We start from the raw sequence: 16,238 nt of genomic DNA, 5'->3' as shown, positions 1-16,238 counted from the left end.
GTGGGCAAATAAGATAATCCTTGCCATCATGGAGCTGACAGTGTTGAATGGGGGAGACTGACCTTAGTCAAATATCCACATAAACTACATTTAAAATGATAATTATGTTAAGACCTAAAAACGCTGTAAAAATCTATAATAGGATATTTGACCTAGTCTAGGAAGGATTTCCTGAGCTAAAATTGGATGAAGGATAAATTTAGGTTTAGGAAGGAACCAGATGAGGGGACATTCCAGGTCCAGGGAACAACATGTGCTATGGTTGGAGGGAGTCTGACCCCCAGGAGCAGGGGAAATAGGACAAGCGTGGCAGACAGGAACCAGGAAGCTTGCTGGGAGAGGCAGCTGCAGAGTAGAGGCTACACAGAGTTTTGTAGGTCCCACCAAAGAGTTTCGTCTTGATCCTAAGAGCCATGGAAAGTCACTGAAGTGTTTTGAGCAGGAAGAACTCATGGTGCAGTGGAAAATCAGCATAGCATGGCGGTTCAGAAATCAACTCTGGAGTCTGGCTGCCTGGCTTGGAAGGCTGACTCCGTGACTTACTAGCATCTTACTAGTAACTTCTCTGTGCCTCAGTTTCCTCATGGGTTAAATGGTGATAAAATAATACCTACTCTGCCGGACCGTTTATAAAGCATAAAGGAAATTCCAGTTGGAGAAAGCAGCACTGAAAGGTGTGGAGATACACAAACGACACTGACTCAGGAGCTTAAAGCTTAACGCCAGACATCAATAAAAGACACGGGTGCGGGGTGGGGTGGGGGTGGGGATTCCCTGGCGGTCCAGTGGTTAGGCTTTCACTGCGGGAGCCAGGTTCAATCCCTGGTCGGGGAACTAAGATCCCACAAGCCGCGTGGTGCGGCCAAAAAACCCCCCAAAAACAAAAAACACAAACCAGTGGGGGAAAAATGTTGTAGTAGAGGGACCAAGGGGTGATTCATTTCAACTCCAAAGCAAATGCGGAGGCTTTATGGAGGAGGGCTCACCTCAAGGTTGACAGTATAGGCCTGCTCAGGTCAGAGTGCTAGCTCTGCACCTCACTAGCTTTGTGATTTGACTTCCCTAATCAGTGTCTTCATCTGTAAAGTGGGAATAATAATAATACCTAACTCATAGAGTTGATAAGAATTCACAGTTAATGCATGTAAAGTCTTGGCATAAAGTACCCAATAAATGTGAAGCTATTATTATTATTATAACGTTACGAGTTGAACCTTGAGTGAGAAGAACTTTGATTGGCACTGAAGGAATAAAAGACCCCAAAGTAAAAAAGCATCTGACACATTTGAAGAACAGCAAGTCAAAAGGCACTTTTAAGTATGGTCATCAGTGTGAATCTGTGAACTGTTTTTACTGGCCTGGGATGAGATAAATATAGAAATTGAGAGTAAACACTTAGAAATTAAAAGAACACAAAAATAAATTGACAGTAATTTTATTTTTGTATACCTGTTATATACCTGTAATGAAAATTGGGGCTTGTAGTTTTTTATGTCTTTTTTCACTTTTCTAGCAAGTTTTTAATTTATCTTAGAAGAATGACAGCCCATAACTTATCGGAAATAATAAAACTTGTCCTTCACCTCAGATAGAGAATAAAGTAATTCAATGGAGCTGGATATAGCACCATAGAGATGATCCTGGAAAGGTGGGCCAGGGTCACATTGTGAGGAACTACTCTGAATGTCTGAGTTCACACTTTATTCGGTGGGCAACGGGGTTACTGAAGTTTAGAGAGATTGTTAACTGAGGGTTAAGTGTATGCAGGTAAATGGACATTGCAAGTTTTGTACTTTTTTAAGTTCCCAGTGAGCACATGTTTTTTCTTTCTTTTTTTAATTAAAAGGTTTTTTGTTTGTTTTTGTTTGTTTTTTTTTCTGGTTAAAGAGGACACCTGAATTGCTCTGTGTTTCACAAAAATAACTGTTTGTATTTGATAAGAGTGTGGTTAAACAAAGGAATTCAAATTTATCAAAACAGAAAACATTGAAACTACGTGAGCACACACTTTGTGACCAGCGATGCGAGTGACTCGTTGAGATAAGCTAAGCCGGGTAATCAGACGAGTCTCCTTCCTTCTTGGGCACCCTCATATAATTAACACATAAACCAAAGAGACAGGACTCTTTCTGATCTCCCAGTTCGGGTCCCCTTGTGCACCTTCCATCATCACCGCCTCTCTAACAATCCTGCCCAGCAGGATGGGACAATAACGGTTTAATAACCACGTATCCTTGGGCGGCGTTTGACAGCTTACAAAGCGTGGGGTTTCCAGACGCCCTTATGCAGGCGCAGAGACAGAGCAACACCTTTCACGCTTTCCTTTCAGCTCCACAACCCCTTCCTTCCCTACCCGCACGGCCGCTCATGAAAGCACAGGACACCTCGGCCAAGCCCTACAGCTCTGGGAACCTCCGCCGCCCAGAGACCCGCGAGGGCCTGAGGGCGACGCTCGGGCGCTTTGGCCCCTAAATAAAGAAGCAAGGCCGCGGGCCCCAGGACCCAGGGTGGGACACTGATTTTCTAACGGGAGCCAGAGCCAGAAGGTGAGGCACCAGCTGGTCGGCCCGCGGCCCTCGGGTCTCCTGAGGCGCAGCGAGGCCCGCGGGCGTGGTGGAGGCGGCGCCTCGCCGGGCCCTCCCGCCCGCGCCCAGCGTCCCGCGTCCCGGGCCGCTGCGCCCCGCCTTCCCGCCCAGTGCGCAGAGGGCAGGACCGCGGATACCCGGCAGCGTGACCCTGGCGCCGCCGCCGCCGCCGCCGCCGCAGCCCGAGCGGCCGACCAGGTGCGTGCGCCGCTGGCCGGGCAGTGTCCGTGGGAGGCTGGGCCCGGCTCCTCCCGGCGGGCGGGCCGAGGCGGTGCCGGCCCCGGTGTGGACTTCCCAAGTCACCCATTCGTGGGAGCGGCTGACGGACGGGGTAGGGAGGCCACCGGGAGACGGGCCGGGCGTGCGGCTTCCGCGACAAGGGCCCAGAAATGGGGAAGCCGCGTGCGGTCGCCGGGATGGAGGGCGATGCTGTGCACGGAGGGCAGCGAGCCGGGCGTGATGGCTCCTTTTCCCTCTTGTCTCGGGGAGGGGAGGTGCCCCGCCCCTAGCCGCGCAGGAACTTCCTTCGCCCGTATCTGGAACCAACACCTAGTTCCCCTGAACTTCCAGGTTGCTTTATCGGGTCTCCTTTGTGGTTCTTTTCGCCTTTTATCTTGTACTTTAATTTTTGGTGTGTACGTCTAGGTTCCACGCAGGCTCTTAAGTTACACGGGGGCAGAGCCCCTGTCGGACTTCTCAGGTACTCGGTAGTACTCAAGTGAGCAATCGAATGAATGAGTGAGTTACTATGAGGGAGAACTGGTGAATTAATGAATGAGTACACATGAAGTAGAGCTGAATGAAGGAATACATGAATGGATATAAATACACACGACGAGGAGGCAGTGGAGACACAGGTTTACAACTCTTATCTTCTGGTAGTTTCCCAAAAGCTGTGTGAATGTGGCACTCTTGTAAATGGAGTCATTCTGACTGTGGCTACTTAAAAGTTCTATTCTGTGCTGTTCTAAAAGAAAATAATCACCAGAAGCACCCCCTCATATTTCCACTCTAAGTAGATTTTCCTATATGCATTGCTTAAAGCAAAGTATGCCTAGGCTTTTTTTTTTTTTTCCTTGAGTTTTGCTTTCTACTTTGGAGAATCATTGTCACTATAATATTATTTAATGTATTTCTGAAAGATAAGGATGAATCTGAAGGTAGTACCACATGACTCTGCTTTTAGTAACTTGTTTGTAAAACCAGATGTTTCTTTGAATTAAGGATTGTGGAGGATCTTGTCTGTCTTCCTGAGACAAGTGCTGGCTGGTTTGTGGGTGACTGAAGAAGGCTGAATATAGTTCAGAGAGGAAAAGAGAGACATTTCTCGGTGTGCAGACACTTTGGAAGTGACATAGGTTGAGACTGCATTAATTTGATTGGTCACTGCATCACTTCTAGGTTTCCACACCCAGGTTTCAGAAAAGCTGGATGACTTTAGACGTGTTTCTTGATCTCTTTAGGTCTCAGTTTCTTAATCTCCAAGATGCAGGAGGTTAGGTAGGGCCCCTTCTTGAGTTAGACTTCTAGGATTCTCTTTTATCGGTTAAAAGGTGAAATTGCAGGTGATTTCATGAAGCCTGCTCACTTCAGCTGCTCTACTTGGGATTCTGTAGAATTTTGGCTCCACTGTTTTCTCTGCAAATTCCAACTCATTCCTCGTCCTCTCCACATCTGCTATAAAAGGACCTGGGAGCTTGCGATGAGAATTATAGACTCTGGGCTGGGGGGTAGAAAGAAGGGCAAGATTGTTTTGTGCATTGCCCCAGGTTCCTGGTCCTGGGTCTAACTTGTTTCCAGTACAACCAGCCTGACAATGCCATATATTTTCAGTATATCTAGGGAGTTATATCACTATTAATTTGCCTGCGTTTGAGATTAGTTATCATAGATCACAACATTTTGGAAACGGAAGGACCTTAGAGATTTTTTAAAGGCACTTAAAAAGTCATTTTACATACGTATTAAAATATTTCTTGCATGCTACATTTCACAAACACAAAGTCCCAAACATGTTAAATAAAGTAAAATTAATGTTACTTACTTCAGTTCTTTCAAGTCTATTGGGAGAAGTGAAGTCAAACATGGTGCTTGGTGAAAAAGACCAACTTTCTCTGATTCTTTTCTCAAAGATCCAATTATGAGGTCACATGTGGTTCCGGCATGGAATGTAACAGAGGTGATATTTATGGGGCACTGACCACTCACCAAGCACTGTTATATTTAACCTTTTTACTTGTATTGCCCCATTTATTCCTCGCTATAAACCTACGTGCTAGGTACAATTGTAATCCCTATTCAACCTTCCTAAATAGAAACAGTGCTTGGGAAATGGGAAAGTCAGGCATTCAAAACACAGGCAGATGGAGGCAGGGTTTCTGCCAGAAATATAGACAATCCCTGCTAGGAAAGCCTTGTAATGTTGTCGAATGTGGTCTCTGTGTGTGTTCCAGGTAGTATATTAAACTCTTGGGCATTGTGGGTAAGTAAATTTAGAATGGGAGCTCAGAGTTGGAATGATTAAGACTGAATTATAGAGGATTGTTTGTTGTATCATTTTGAAAATTTTTGAGTTCCATTGGTCCTCTAGACTCTGATATTTTGACCTAGATGCATGTGCATCCTAATTTTAAACGTGTTCAGATTTAACCATCCAGGGAGTATAAAAAGGATGACATCAAAAGCTATGTGGGTGAGTGGCACCTAAGGGCTTCAAACTCTGAGTACCAAACAGAGTTGTTTCTTGGGCTAGTTGCTGCCTCCCAACCTAATGACAACTCCTAACACAGACAAAGTACTACGCCTACCTCAGTGTAATCTAGGGGCAGAAATGCAAGACGAGTTTCCAGCACTCTTATAATAAATTGACAAGAGCAAAAGAGGAAAAGAGAGGCCCATAAAGTAAGTGGGAAATTATTTTGTTTCTTCTTTGTCAGTCAAGTTTAGTCTCATAGAAGGCAGAGACCAATTGCGGCTGCTTGAAAAACAGAGAGCCAGTGCCAGTTTGATTTAGCTCAGGAGGCTGAAACTTTCTGCCCTGAAGGCCGGTGTGATGGAATAGACCTTCCCATTGCTCACAATATTATGAAAAAAACATTAAAGCAACAATTTTTATTACTTGCCCTGGAGCTAGAGCTTTAAAATATACTTTCTTCTCCCCCTGCCCTCCCTAAACCACTTAGGTTTTAAAAACAAACAACCCATTCATGTGTTTGCTACATCAGATTATTAGTCCTTTTCTTTATCCCTGGGCCCTGTTTCTTTAATGCAGCTAAGAAGGAGGACTGGTGTGCTTCTAGATCTGTGGAATTTTTCTTTAGTTATTCTTTTACTCAGCGCATATTAATTTCAGTAACCATTTAATGAGTGCATACTGTGTGCCAGATAAAGATGCATGAGACACAGAGTTTACGTAGGAAGGTGATCCATCCACAAATAATTGCAGCACAGGGTGATGTGGGAGTAGTGGCCGCTCATTCTCCCAGGAGAGAGGTATGGTCAGAATTTAGGAAGACTTCACAGAGCAGGTGAGTTTTGAACTGGATTTCGAAGCCTGAAGGCCAAGCGGAGGGAGAAGGGTGTTCGTTCTAAGCACAGAGAACTACATGGGCAAAGAAATGGAGGCAGTCTGAGTGTGGCACTCCCAGGGGGAGACAGGGGTTGGGTGCATCTGTAGTAAAGAGGTCCTGTGAGATTGGGGCCAGAGAAGGAAGGTCCTTGAATGTCATGTTATTCAGGCTTTATCACAGCCTAGATAATCTCTAAGAGTTTTTAAGCTGAATTTTTCAGCAGAGGAGTGCTATGATTGGATTTCCTTTAGAAAATAGCTCCAGCAATAGTATTTCAGAGGAACTAGAGAGGGAAAAGCCAGGAGGCCAGAAGAAAATGAGGATGCTGTTGCTGTAGTCCAAATGAAATAGGATAAGGGTCTAAACTAGCGTAAGTTTGAGAGATATTCAGAATATAGGGAAGGCAGGATTTAATGACTAGCTGCATATGGGAAATAAGGTTGAAAATAATTCTGAGGTTTTGGAATTGCTTACCTGGGTGGATGGAGATGCCACTAATGAGGGTAATAAACACCAGATGAGGAAGAGCTTTTGGCAGAAAGACGGTGAGACAACTTTGGAACATCCATGGGCGATCCCTGGTGTACAGCCTTGACTGTAGCTGTACTGTGACATCATATAGCCAAGACTGGCCAAACTCTACGACAGGTCCACAGTCTAAAAAGACAAATCAATTCAATAAAACACGTAAAAAGAAGGAAAAAAACCACATTAGACTTAACTAATGACCCTTATATTTCGGGTGAGTTCTTTAGAACTCTAATTATTATGTAAGTTCTAGTGAAGGAAAAACGTTAGATACTCAGACAATGAGGGGTTATTATAAACCATCAAGAGAAACCAAAACAGAGCAACACAGACAGGAGTGGTTGAAAGGAACAAAGATGAGCAAATGGCAGGAGTGTAGCAGAGAGGACTGGTTGCTTAAAGCACAGGTATAGGCAGATTTGGAATACAGAGAGGAAATTTGAGCTGGCTCTTCCAAATAACGTATTTCTTTAGTGGTAAGAATCTCACAAGCTTTGGTTTCTCATCTTATTCAGCTTGTCAGAGAGAGACAAATAGGTGATTGTTTAGAGGTGCTGTGCAGAGGGTTTTTTTTTTTTTTTTTTTAAACATCTTTATTGAAGTATAATTGCCTTACAATAGTGTGTTAGCTTCTGCTTTATAACAAAGTGAATCAGTTATACATATACAATATGTTCCCATTTCTCTTCCCTCTTGCATCTCCCTCCCTCCCACCCTCCCCATCCCACCCCTCTAGGTGGTCACAAAGCACCGAGCTGATCTCCCTGTGCTATGCGGCTGCTTCCCACTAGCTATCTATTTTACATTTGGTAGTGTATATATGTCCATGACACTCTCTTACCCTGTCACATCTCACCCCACCCCCTCCCCATATCCTCAAGTCCATTCTCTAGTAGGTCTGTGTCTTTATTCCCGTCTTGCCACTAGGTTCTTCATGGCCTTTTTTTTTTTTTTTTCCTTAGATTCCGTATATATGTGTTAGCATACTGTATTTGTTTTTCTCTTTCTGACTTACTTCACTCTGTATGACAGACTCTAACTCCATCCACCTCATTACAAATACCTCCATTTCATTTCTTTTTATGGCTGAGTAATATTCCATTGTATATATGTGCCACATCTTCTTTATCCATTCATCTGTCGATGGACATTTAGGTTGCTTCCAGGTCCTGGCTATTGTAAATAGAGCTGCAATGAACATTGTGGTACATGACACTTTTTGACCTATGGTTTTCTCAGGGTATATGCCCAGTAGTGGAATTGCTGGGTCGTATGGTAGTTCTATTTGTAGTTTTTTCAGGAACCTCCATACTGTTCTCCATAGTGGCTGTATCAATTTACATTCCCACCAACAGTGCAAGAGTGTTCCCTTTCCTCCACACCCTCTCCAGCATTTATTGTTTCTAGATTTTTTGATGATGGCCATTCTGACCGGTGTGAGATGATATCTCATTGTAGTTTTGATTTGCATTTCTCTAATGATTAATGATGTTGAGCATTCTTTCATGTGTCTGTAGGCCATCTGTATATCTTCTTTGGAGAAATGTCTATTTAGGTCTTCTGCCCATTTTTGGATTGGGTTGTTCGTTTTTTTGTTATTGAGCTGCATGAGCTGCTTGTAAATCTTGGAGATTAATCCTTTGTCAGTTGCTTCATTTGCAAATATTTTCTCCCATTCTAAGGGTTGTCTTTTGGTCTTGTTTATGGTTTCCTTTGCTGTGCAAAAGCTTTTAAGTTTCATTAGGTCCCATTTGTTTATTTGTGTTCTTATTTCCATTTCTCTGGGAGCTGGGTCAAAAAGAATCTTGCTGTGATGTATGTCATAGAGTGTTCTGCCTATGTTTTCCTCTAAGAGTTTGATAGTGTCTGGCCTTACACTTAGGTCTTTAATCCATTTGGAGTTTATTTTTGTGCATGGTGTCAGGGAGTGTTCTAATTTCATACTTTTACATGTACCTGTCCAATTTTCCCAGCACCACTTATTGAAGAGGCTGTCTTTTCTCCACTGTATATGCTTGCCTCCTTTATCAAAGATAAGGTGACCATATGTGTGTGGGTTTATCTCTGGGCTTTCTATCCTGTTCCATTGATCTATATTTCTGTTTTTGTGCCAGTACCAAACTGTCTTGATTACTGAAGCTTTGTAGTATAGTCTGAAGTCAGGGAGCCTGATTCCCCCAGCTCCATTTTTCGTTCTCAAGATTGCTTTGGCTATTCGGGGTCTTTTGTGTTTCCACACAAATTGTGAAATTTTTTGTTCTAGTTCTGTGAAAAATGCCAGTGGTAGTTTGATAGGGATTGCATTGAATCTGTAGATTGCTTTGGGTAGTAGAGTCATTTTCACAATGTTGATTCTTCCAATCCAGGAACATGGTATATCTCTCCATCTATTTGTATCATCTTTAATTTCTTTCATCAGTGTCTTATAATTTTCTGCATACAGGTCTTTTGTCTCCTTAGGTAGGTTTATTCCTAGATATCTTATTCTTTTTGTTGCAATGGTAAACGGGAGTGTTTTCTTAATTTCACTTTCAGATTTTTCGTCATTAGTGTATAGAAATGCAAGCGATTTCTGTGCATTAATTTTGTATCCTGCTACTTTACCAAATTCATTGATTAGCTCTAGGAGTTTTCTGGTAGCCTCTTTAGGATTCTCTATGTATAGTATCATGTCATCTGCAAATAGTGACAGCTTTACTTCTTCTTTTCCGATTTGGATTCCTTTTATTTCTTTCTCTTCTCTGATTGCTGTGGCTAACACTTCCAAAACTATGTTGAATAATAGTGGTGAGAGTGGGCAACCTTGTCTTGTTCCTGATCTTAGTGGAAATGGTTTCAGTTTTTCACCATTGAGGACAATGTTGGCTGTGGGTTTGTCATATATGGCCTTTATTATGTTGAGGAAAGTTCCCTCTATGCCTACTTTCTGCAGGGCTTTTATCATAAATGGGTGTTGAATTTTGTCGAAAGCTTTCTCTGCATCTATTGAGATGATCATATGGTTTTTCTCCTTCAATTTGTTAATATGGTGTATCACATTGATTGATTTGCGTATATTGAAGAATCCTTGCATTCCTGGGATAAACCCCACTTGATCATGGTGTATGATCCTTTTAATGTGCTGTTGGATTCTGTTTGCGAGTATTTTGTTGAGGATTTTTGCATCTATGTTCATCAGTGATATTGGCCTGTAGTTTTCTTTCTTTGTGACATCTTTGTCTGGTTTTGGTATCAGGGTGATGGTGGCCTCGTAGAATGAGTTTGGGAGTGTTCCTCCCTCTGCAATATTTTGGAAGAGTTTGAGAAGGATAGGTGTTAGCTCTTCTCTAAATGTTTGATAGAATTCACCTGTGAAGCCATCTGGTCCTGGGCTTTTGTTTGTTGGAAGGTTTTTAATCACAGTTTCAATTTCAGTGCTTGTGATTGGTCTGTTCATATTTTCTAGTTCTTCCTGGTTCAGTCTCGGCAGTTTGTGCATTTCTAAGAATCTGTCCATTTCTTCCAGGTTGTCCATTTTATTGGCATAGAGTTGCTTGTAGTAATCTCTCATGATCTTTTGTATTTCTGCAGTGTGAGTGGTTATTTCTCCTTTTTCATTTCTAATTCTATTGATCTGAGTCTTCTCCCTTTTTCTCTTGATGAGTCTGGCTAATGGTTTATCAATTTTGTTTATCTTCTCAAAGAACCAGCTTTTAGTTTCATTGATTTTTGCTATTGTTTCCTTCATTTCTTTTTCATTTATTTCTGACCTGATCTTTATAATTTCTTTCCTTCTGCTGGCTTTGGGGTTTTTTTGTTCTTCTTTCTCTAATTGCTTTAGGTGCAAGGTTAGGTTGTTTATTCGAGATGTTTCCTGTTTCTTGAGGTAGGCTTGTATTGCTATAAACTTCCCTCTTAGCACTGCTTTTGCTGCGTCCCATAGGTTTTGGGTCGTCGTATCTCCATTGTCATTTATTTCTAGGTATTTTTTGATTTCCCCTTTGATTTCTTCAGTAATCACTTCATTATTAAGTAATGTATTGTGTAGCCTCCATGTGTTTGTATTTTTTACAGATCTTTTCCTGTAATTGATATCTAGTCTCATAGCGTTGTGGTCGGAAAAGATACTTGATACGATTTCAATTTTCTTAAATTTACCAAGGTTTGATTTGTGACCCAAGATATGATCTATCCTGGAGAATGTTCCATGAGCACTTGAGAAAAATGTGTATTCTGTTGTTTTTGGGTGGAATGTCCTATAAATATCAATTAAGTCCATCTTGTTTAATGTATCATTTAAAGCTTGTGTTTCCTTATTTATTTTCATTTTGGATGATCTGTCCATTGGTGATAGTGGGGTGTTAAAGTCCCCTACTATGATTGTGTTGCTGTCGATTTCCCCTTTTATGGCTGTTAGTACTTGCCTTATGTATTGAGGTGCTCCTATGTTGGGTGCATAAATATTTACAATTGTTATACCTTCCTCTTGGATCGATCCCTTGATCATTATATAGTGTCCTTCTTTGTCTCTTGTAATAGTCTTTATTTTAAAGTCTATTTTGTCTGATATGAGAATTGCTACTCCAGCTTTCTTTTGATTTCCATTTGCATGGAATATCTTTTTCCATCCCTTCACTTTCAGTCTGTATGTGTCTCTAGGTCTGAAGTGGGTCTCTTGTAGACAGCATATATATGGGTCTTGTTTTTGTATCCATTCAGCCAGCCTGTGTCTTTTGGTGGGAGCATTTAATCCATTTACATTCAAGGTAATTATCGATATGTATGTTCCTATTCCCATTTTCTTAAATGTTTTGGGTTTGTTATTGTAGGTGTTTTCCTTCTCTTGTGTTTCTTGCCTAGAGAAGTTCCTTTAGCATTTGTTGTAAAGCTGGTTTGGTAGTGCTGAACTCTCTCAGCTTTTGCTTGTCTGTAAAGGTTTTAATTTCTCCATCACATTTGAATGAGATCCTTGCTGGGTAGAGTAATCTTGGTTGTAGGTTCTTCTCCTTCATGACTTTAAGTATATCCTGCCACTCCCTTCTGGCTTGCAGAGTTTCTGCTGAAAGATCAGATGTTAACCTTATGGGGATTCCCTTGTGTGTTATTTGTTTTTTTTCCTTTGCTGCCTTTAATATGTTTTCCTTATATTTAATTTTTGACAGTTTGATTAATATGTGTCTTGGCGTGTTTCTCCTTGGGTTTATCCTGTATGGGACTCTCTGTGCTTCCAGGACTTGATTAACTATTTCCTTTCCCATATTAGGGAAGTTTTCAACTATAATCTCTTCAAATATTTTCTCAGTCCCTTTCTTTTTCTCTTCTTCTTCTGGGACCCCTATCATTCGAATGTTGGTGCGTTTAATGCTGTCCCAGAGGTCTCTGAGACTGTCCTCAGTTCTTTTCATTCTTTTTTCTTTATCCTGCTCTGCAGTAGTTATTTCCACCATTTTATCTTCCAGGTCACTTATCCTTTCTTCTGCCTCAGTTATTCTGCTATTGATCCCATCTAGAGTATTTTTAATTTCATTTATTGTGTTTTTCATCATTGCTTGATTCCTCTTTAGTTCTTCTACGTCCTTGTTAAATGCTTCTTGCATTTTGTCTATTCTATTTCCAAGATTTTGGATCATCCTTACTATCATTATTCTGAATTCTTTTTCAGGTAGACTACCTATTTCCTCTTCATTTGTTAAGTCTAGTGTGTTTTGACCCTGCTCCTTCATCTGCTGTGTGTTTTTCTGTCGTCTCATTTTGCTTATCTTACTGTGTTTGGGGTCTCCTTATCACAGATTGCAGGTTTGTAGTTCCCGTTGTTTTTGGTATCTGTCCCCAGTGGCTAAGGTTGGTTCAGTGGGTTGTGTAGGCTTCCTGGTGGAGGGAACTAGTGCCTGAGCTCTGGTGGATGAGGCTGGATCTTGTCTTTCTGGTGGGCACGTCCACGTCTGGTGGTGTATTTTGGGGTGTCTGTGGCCTTATTATGATTTTAGGCAGCCTCTCTGCTAATGGATGAGGCTGTGTTCCTGTCTTGCTAGTTGTTTGGCATAGGGTGTTCAGCACTGTAGCTTGCTGGTCATTGAGTGATGCTGGGTCTTGATGTTGAGATGGAGATCTCTGAGAGATTTTTGCCGTTTGGTATTACGTGGAGCTGGGAGGTCTCTTGTGGACCAGTGTCCTGAAGTTGGCTCTCCCACCTCCGAGGTACGGCCCTGATGCCTGGCTGAAGCACCAAGAGCCTTTCGTCCACACGGCTCAGAGTAAGAGGGAGAAAAAATAGAAAGAAAGAAAGAAAGAAAGGAAGGAAGGAAGGAAGGAAGGAAGGAAGGAGGAAGGAAGGAAGGAAGGAAGGAAGGAAGGAAGGAAGGAAGGAAGGAAAGAAAGAAAGAAAGAAAGAAAGGAAAGAAAGAAAGAAGCTATAATATAGTGAAGTAAAATAAAGCTATTGTAAAGCAAAGCTATACAGACAAAATCTCCCCCAGAAGCATATACATATACACTCAGAAAAAAAAAAGGAAAAGGGGAAAAATTAATATATCCTGCTCCCAAAGTCCACCTCCTGAATTTGGGATGATTCGTTGTCTATTCAGGTATTCAACAGATGCAGGCACATCAAGTTGTTTGTGGAGTTTTAATCCGCTTCTTCTGAGGCTGCTGGGACAGATTTCCCCCTCCTCTTCTCTGTTCGCACAGCTCCTGGGGATCAGCTTTGGATTTGGACCCGCCTCTGCGTGTAGGTCGCCTGAGGGCGTCTGTTCCCCGCCCAGACAGGACGGGGTTAAAGGAGCAGCTGCTTCGGGGACTCTGGCTCACCCAAGCCGCGGGGAGGGAGGGGTACAGAGGAGGCGGGGCGAGCCTGCGGCGTCAGAGGCCGGCGTGACGTTGCAGCAGCCTGAGGCGCGCAGTGCGTTCTCCCGGGGGATGTTGTCCCTGGATCACGGGACCCTGGCAGTGGCGGGCTTCACGGGCTCCCGGGAGGGGCGGTGTGGAGAGTGACCTGTGCTCGCACACAGGCTTCTTGGAGGCGGCAGCAGCAGCCCCAGCGTCTCATGCCCGTCTCTGGGGTCCGCGCTGATCGCCGCGGCTCGCGCCCGTTTCTGGAGTTCGTTTAGGCGGCGCTCTGAATCCCCTCTCCTTGCGCGCCACGAAACAAAGAGGCAAGAAAAAGTCTCTTGCCTCTTCGGCAGCTGCAGACTTTTTCCCGGTCTCCCTCCCAGCCAGCTGTGGTGCGCTAACCCCTTCAGACTGTGTTCACGCCGCCAACCCCAGTCCTCTCCCTGCGATCCGACCGAAGCCCGAGCCTCCGCTCCCAGCCCCGCCCGCCCCGGCGGGGGAGCAGACAAGCCTCTCGGGCTGGTGAGCGCTGTTTGGCGCCGAGCCTCTGTGCGGGAGTCTCTCCGTTTTTCCCTCTGCGCCCCTGTTGCTGTGGGATCCGCGCTGTTAGCTGCGGCTCGCGCCCGTCTCTGAAGTTCGTTTAGGCGGCGCTCTGAATCCCCTCTCCTCGCGCACCAGGAAACAGGGAAGAAAAAGTCTCTTGCCTCTTCGGCAGCTGCAGACTTTTTCCCGGACTCCCTCCCGGCCAGCTGTGGTGCACTAACCCCTTCAGGCTGTGTTCACGCCGCCAACCCCAGTCCTCTCCCTGCGACCGAAGCCCGAGCCTCAGCTCCCAGCCCCGCCCGCCCCGGCGGCTGAGCAGACAAGCCTCTCGGGCTGGTGAGTGCTGGTCAGCGCCGAGCCTCCGTGCGGGAAGTGCGGGAATCTCTCCGCTTTGCCCTCCGCACCTCTGTGGCTGCGCTCTCCTCCGTGGCTCCGAAGCTTCCCCCCTCTGCCACCCGCAGTCTCTGCCCGCGAAGGGGCTTCCTAGTGCGTGGAAATCTTTCCTCCTTCACAGCTCCCTCCCACTGGTGCAGGTGCCGTCCCTATTCTTTTGTCTCTGTTATTTCTTTTTTCTTTTGCCCTACCCAAGTACGGGGGGAGTTTCTTGCCTTTTGGGAGGTCTGACGTTTTCTGCCAGCGTTCAGTGGGTGTTCTGTAGGAGCAGTTCCACGTGTAGATGTATTTCTACTGTATCTGTGGGAAGGAAGGTGATCTCCGCGTCTTACTCTTCCGCCATCTTCTCTCCTCCCCCTGTGCAGAGGGTTTGATCTTATTTTGCAGAGAAAGTGTTGGGAGATTTTGAACTAAGGGAAGAATAACAGAAGTAGAGTAAGATAAAATGAAAAGGATAATGATAATGAGATAATGATTAGGAGGAATTTTCAGAACTTTTAACGAATGCTGTGAGAAATAGTTGCTAACAGAGAAAAAGTTAGATTGATGTAGTGTTCTCTTAGGGTCGTGGCATTAGACTTGCTTGGAAAAAAGGATATATTAGCATAGCACCTTATATTTAAAAATAATTTTTATATGAACCCTCAGAAGCATGTGCAGGCAGGCACTATTATCTTTCTTTTATAAACTAAAAATCTGGGTATTAAGGAGGCTGTAGTTTGCCTCAGATCCCATAACTGGCAAGAACTCTAGGCCTTCTGAGTTTCAGCCCACTGCTCTGTCCATTGTATCGGAACCTTGCTTTGCCTTGGAACCTTGGCGTTTTACAATGAGTCCCCTCCACCTCCCACCATGTCCATCATGTAAAAGTAAGAATAAAGCAGATGATATTTGAAGGCCAGCAGAGCCAAGATCTCTGGGGAGACAGGCAGTGATGGAAAGGAGCCTTAGCACCAACCCTGCTATGTGCAGTAGGGATGGTTATGAAGGGTTGTATATAGAGAATTGCTGTGGAAATCCAATAATACTTAAAATGTAATAGGAGAGTCTGCAATATAAAACAATCTTATGATTAAATCTTCCAAGAGGCAAATAACGCCTTTACAAAGTGAACTATTAATCATTCCTTAACATATTATCTGGATAAATCCAGACTTTCAATATGGGGTTTGCTTAAAGCAAGATACATCTGCAGTACTGGGCCCGTGAGCCTGCGCGTCTGGAGCCTGTGCTCCGCAACAAGAGAGGCCGCGATAGTGAGAGGCCCGCACACCGCGATGAAGAGTGGCCCCCGCTTGCCGCAACTAGAGAAAGCCCTCGCACAGAAACGAAGACCCAACACACCCAAAAAGAAAAAAAAAAGAAAAAAAAAAAAAGATACATCTGCAGTAAGCTACGTCTACCTTGATTGTATTATATGTGAAGATTTTCCAAGTTGAGTATCAAATAAGAAAATGGGGATCTGGACCTGGACCCCCTAATTATTTGAGGCCATTTACAACACATTGAACATAATGATTTGCAATTAAATCCATCTAGCTACCTTTGCTTCTTATGAAACACCTACAGGTAGGACACTGGCCGAAGCTCAGCTGGGAAATGGAGAGATAAGCCCAGCACTGGCACTGCCCCTGGTGGGACCCACAAGAGGCAGTCATGAGTGTAAATCCATCAACATAGTGGGCTGGGGTGGGAAAACCAGAAACCTTTACGGACCTTGAGTTCCACATCATTATTAAAAAGAAACCAAGTGTAATTCAAAGCAAAGAGCATTATACCAGATCTAGAGTTGATAAAAGATAAAATCTATAAG

At 43.7% G+C, this 16,238-nt stretch overlaps 1 protein-coding gene across 2 annotated transcripts in view; it reads left to right on the top strand.

Moving 5' to 3' along the window:
- Positions 1-2,686: 2,686 nt before the first annotated feature.
- Positions 2,687-16,238, top strand: part of CPQ (carboxypeptidase Q) — a 505,020-nt gene continuing 491,468 nt past the window's right edge. For both annotated transcript variants that reach the window (XM_059902028.1, XM_059902029.1), the window contains exon 1: positions 2,687-2,783. The gene's annotated coding sequence lies outside the window, so the exon portion shown is untranslated. The remainder of the gene's footprint in view (positions 2,784-16,238) is intronic.

The sequence above is a fragment of the Balaenoptera ricei genome, chromosome 17 (assembly GCF_028023285.1).
Source record: "Balaenoptera ricei isolate mBalRic1 chromosome 17, mBalRic1.hap2, whole genome shotgun sequence".
Lineage (NCBI taxonomy): Eukaryota > Metazoa > Chordata > Mammalia > Artiodactyla > Balaenopteridae > Balaenoptera > Balaenoptera ricei.
This window is presented reverse-complemented; position numbering and strand designations above follow the sequence as displayed.